Here is a 5,391-nt window from a genome sequence, read left to right as displayed (position 1 = left end):
TTTTTGTTGTTAAATGTACGATGGCTTTTCACAGGTGGAACTGTTTTTAGTGCATAGAACAATTGTAAGATAGTCCAACTGTAGAATATAAAAGAAAAAGGGTGGTCATCAGGAAGAAGGATTCTCCTTACCTTGTTGGTCAATGGGCTAAAAAGCATGCTTACAGAAACCTCAAAAGATTATTGCTATAGCAAACATGTTGAAAGTATCCATCAACAGAAGCTACAGTAGACATTGAGAGGAAAGCTGTCAGAGAATGTAGTGTGGATGGTGGGGGGAGAGCTGTCAGAGAATGTAGTGTGGATGGTGGGAGGAGAGCTGTCAGAGAATGTAGTGTGGATGGTGGGAGGAGAGCTGTCAGAGAATGTAGTGTGGATGGTGGGAGGAGAGCTGTCAGAGAATGTAGTGTGGATGGTGGAGGAGAGATGTCAGAGAATGTAGTGTGGATGGTGGTGGAGGAGAGCTGTCAGAGAATGTAGACCCAGAGGATGTCATACAGAAATTGGGGAAGTAAGTGGAAGACAGGAGTGCAGAGTGTTTAGTGATGTGGATTCTGCTGAGAGAACAATGTGTGGTGGGGATGATATAAGAATATCTCTAATAGGGTGCAGGTACTACTGAGGGTACCATGTTGGGTTTTGGGGACTTTTCAGCTGTGCAGTATAGAACTCTGGAGGAGAATGGATGAAATAAGAGCTGCATATCATACAGAAAGTAAAAGTTACAATCTCTGGTTTAAATCTGTGCCATGACAGGGGTGTGGAAATTTAAAAAAAACTTGTCCAAGGACTAAAGCAGGGTCCTAATCCTAAGTATGGGGTGCAGTTCATACATCTGTACTTGTGGAGGGGAAGGACCGTTCGCCGAAAGGTAAGTATATCAGGCGGGGGGCAGATGCCAGCGGGTAATTCCATTTTCCCAATTACTTGGGAAAGTGAGCTTACCCTTTAATGCACATTGTGCCTGTTAGAGAGCGCTGCTGCCCGGCTACCACAATAAGGTGCACAGAGGAATGGGGAGGGGGGCTGTACTCAGCGCACACATACACAATGCCCTACATGTGCGTTTATTTGCATGCATATGGCTGGAGGGGAGGGGTGGGTTTTATTATTTTTTTAATTTGTATCCCTTTTTACATTTTATTTTAAACACTTTTTAGTTTTTGTTTTTTTTACCTTAAAGGAGAACTATGAGGTGAGTGATTTCCACTCACCTCATAGTTCTAAGCCGACCTGTGACAATGAGACTGTCACAGGTCGGCTCAGTAGATCGGGAGGTGAGCGAACACATACCGGGTTCCCTCACCTCTCGATCCTGTCACGGCTCTCTGCCGTGACAGGGGGAGGGGCTGGATTCCCCTCTCCCCGCTCCGATCTGCCAGCGCTGACTGGCGGAACGGACGGGGGAGGGGGCGGGTACAGCTGGCTCTGCCTCTAGATAGGCAGAGCCAGCTGTCACTCACGCAGCTGGGCGGATCCCGTCAGCTACGTCGGGATCCGCTCCAGGTGCGGCGTCTCAGTATACCGCGAGCTGTAGCTCCCTATATACTGAGCTTAGAGTAACGGGAGGACGCTAGTTTGTGTCCTCCCGTTACCCCAAGGAGAACTATGGGGAAAAACACTGACCCCATAGTTCTCCTTTAAACTTTATTGCTATCACCTAGGCTTGGGGCTAACAAGCCCCTATGGGATAACGTCTGGAGGTGACAGGTTCTCTTTATGGAGCCTGCCCTCTGGTACAGGAGATCGAGCTCAGCATTGTGCTTGATCTACTGTACAGTCCGGGTTGTGACAGCAAAAAACTAGAAGCTTTGCGAGTACAGCGCTTTTGTGTTACTGATCACGCAGAGCGGATCGGAAAATGGACATTCTCCGTTCTGCTCGCTGCTTTCCATCCTGAAATCACTAGCGTGGTCCCAGGTCCCCCAGAAGAGGGGGAGACCCTAAAAACAACAGCGGGCCACCCAGATCACTTGTACAAAATGAGTGGTGGCTTCCCCGCTCTACATTTAGCCCTTCTTGCCTGAAGCAGGGTTGAATGTAGAAAAAAAACAAAACACCTACCTCGGCACCTGGAGCCAGTGGTGTCACAAGGGGGGTGCAGGGGCTGCGGCCCGCACCCGGGTGCCACCAAAGGAGAGGTGACACCAAAATGACTGACAGTCATTTCGGTGTCACCCCCTATGAAAAGTCGGGCACTCGGTCACGGAACGAGAGCCAGACAGTATCAGGAGAGAGGATGGGACCCGGCGGCATACCTCATGCCGCCGGGTGAACGTCCCCTCCTCTCTCTGCAGGCGTCAATAAGACGTCATCGCCCATGCGCAGCAACTTCACGCACATGCGCGATGACGTCACGGCGGTATCCGCTCCGGGTGTCGTCCAGCCTCGGGACGCCCCTGCCTGGAACTGCATGTCCCCGGCGTTGGCCAATAGGAATTCCACACCCCTGTATGAGCGGCTGATCGATCAGATCTGGGCTCTACTCTACGTACTGATCACTTACAGGAAATGTGGCGGAATCTCCGGGGAGAAGAGGAAATTTCAATCTCTTGTAATACAAATATGAAGATAGATTGTCCGTGACATAGAGTCACCGTACAAGAATCATTTACAGTCATGTTATATAAATGCGAAAACGTACTACTCAGGGGCATGACAGACATTACATATTTACTGACAGATATGAAATCAATGAGCCTGGTGTATATAGGAAATCATTTTATAACATTGTCATAATGTCATATATTTATACCATTAAAGTGTGCACTTTATCATTTTGTGCATCAATTTTCCGTTTGAATTGCATTCTTTTGTTTTGCCATAATTATAAATACTAGTCCTCTGTCCTCAGTCCTCTTCGTCATGTTTTGGTGCAGCTTCCACCGTTCACATTCTCCTTTTTTTAAATACATTTTTCATTTGAGGTCACAAAAGACAAATAGCAGGAATACAGAAACATGTAAATAACACAACAGCCATGAGTGCCCATAGTAGAAAGAACAGCATACAGGTGGTACAAGCACCCGGAACAGACCATACAGTCCTGAGTATTGAGAAATGAACATCCTATGGCAGTCTCCGCTCCTCTCCGTAGACCTGTGGGGCCCGATGTGGGAAGTTATAGAGTCAATGCAGCCGATGCATACCGTATATGTTCAGATATATAAAGGAAATATCAAACACGACTTAGAACCGTGGTTCTCAACTGGTGGGTGGCGACCCCATGTTCAGTGGGTCACAGCATGCCTTCCACTGCACTAGGTGGGCCTCTTCAGCCTCCCCCATAGCGCAGCATTGTCACTTCTCGGGCCGAGCAGCTATTCAAAATATGCTGCTTGGTCCTTGTCATTGTCAACTTGAGGTGGGGTGGGTTGGGGATATGCCCATTGCCCATGGGGGAGCTGGTGCGGGAGGTCCGTTGCATTGCCAAATACACCTCTCGCCCACAGTGAGGTGCGACTTGGGTGGTGACTTAAAGGAGAACTATGGGGTTAAGGCTTTTCCCCATAGTTCTCCTTAGGGTAACGGGAGGACACAAACTAGCGTCCTCCCGTCACCCTAGGCTCAGTATACCGCGAGCTACAGCTCCCTATATACTGAGACGCTGCAGCTGAAGCGGATCCCGACAATTGTGCCGAGATCTGCCCAGCTGCGTGACTGACAGCTGGCTCTGCCTATCTAGAGGCAGAGCCAGCTGTACCCGCCCCCTCCCCAGTCCAATCCGCCAGTCAGCGGTGGCGGATCAGAGCGGGGAGGGGGGAATCCAGGCCCTCCCTTGTCACGGCAGAGAGCCGTGACAGGATCGAGAGGTGAGCAAACGCTCAGTTTCATTGTCACAGGTCGGCTAGAACTATGTGCTTTACACTCACCTCATAGTTCGAGCCTTCGTGTGACAATGAGTCTGTCACAGGTCGGCTCAATAGATCGGGAAGTGAGAGAACACATACCGTCGCTCGCTCACTTCCAAATCCTGTCCCTGCAGAGAGCCGTGACTCGGCTCCCTGCAGGGGTTTCCCCCCTACTCTGTCCGATCCTCCAGCGCTGACTGGTGGAACGGATGGGGGCGGGTACAGCTGACTCTGCCTCTAGATAGGCAGAGCCAGCTGTCAATCACACAGCTGGGTAGATCCAGACAGCATTGTCGGGATCCGTCCCGGCTACGACGGTCTCAGCTGTAGCTCGCGGTATACTGAGCTTAGGGTGACGGGAGGACGCTAGTTTGTGTCCTCCCGTCACCCTTAGGGGAACTATGGGGAAAAGCCTTGACCCCATAGTTCTCCTTTAATGACCGAGGACAAATGTGGGTCCTGAGGTTATACAGGTTGGAAACCACTGACTTCTCTTCCTATAAAATAAATGTAGACGTGGAACCAATAAGAAGAATAGCAAGACAGAGTGCGGGCTTGTTCACACCATGTCCAGACCAGAACAGTTTGTTCCTGGACCAAAAAAACATTCCAATGGTATTTGTGGACTCTGTTCACACCAGCTCAGTCCGTTCCAGTCCAGACAAAAAAAAAATACTGGCTTCTCATTTTCTCTGGTCTGGAACGTATGGAAACGCATCAAAAATGCATTCATCCATTTTTCTGTTCTTTTTTTTTCCTGATAGAACACATTTGGTGGCCATTTTATTTTTGGGGTTACAACACCCCTCACTTTATTTAAAATCTTGGGACTCCCCATGTACAATTTTACTTATTATAATAGAGGAGACGGTGCAGGGGAGCTCTCGTAAAGAATCTGCGACTGAAGGGGGGTCAATAGTAGGATGCGTCTTGAGTGTCAATGGAATTCCCGCCGGGCACCAAGGTAGGGATCAAAGGGGGACCACAATTGATGTATGCTCAGTGTGAGCAAATTGCTTGATGGAGCCATGTCCACACTGTCGTTATTAGGTGACATGCTGCTTGGTATAGAGCTGCAACAACTAATCGATTAAATCGATGATGAGAAACGTTGGCAACGATTCTCATTATCAATGAGTTGCTTTTCGATTAGTTGACGCTGCTCTCCCCGCTGGTGCTGGCTGCAGCGGTCCGTGTCCCTTTTAATCCCTGCCTGTATCAGCAGTGGCATTGCCCCGGCCCATTCCTCTGCTTATTCGACTGCTCTGCCGCTCACCCGGCCCGTTCCTCTGCTCGGCGCATCCCTCCAGTCACCCGGTGCTCCCCTCTGGTCCACTGGCGCGTTCGTTCTCTCTCCCGCCCCCCTGCATCTAGAGGCTTGGAGCTATACCCAGCCTGCTATTGGATATTTTCAAATGCAATAGCCAATAGCAGGCTGGCTATTGCACCCGCCCACTGCCTGCTGCCATTCAGCAGAGGAGGACCTGATAGAGAACTTTCTCCTTTAGGTCCCTCCTCTGCTGAGTAACAGCAGGCAGTGG

Source organism: Nanorana parkeri, unplaced genomic scaffold (genome assembly GCF_000935625.1).
Source record: "Nanorana parkeri isolate BGI_ZX_2015 unplaced genomic scaffold, ASM93562v1 scaffold2782, whole genome shotgun sequence".
Lineage (NCBI taxonomy): Eukaryota > Metazoa > Chordata > Amphibia > Anura > Dicroglossidae > Nanorana > Nanorana parkeri.
This window is presented reverse-complemented; position numbering follows the sequence as displayed.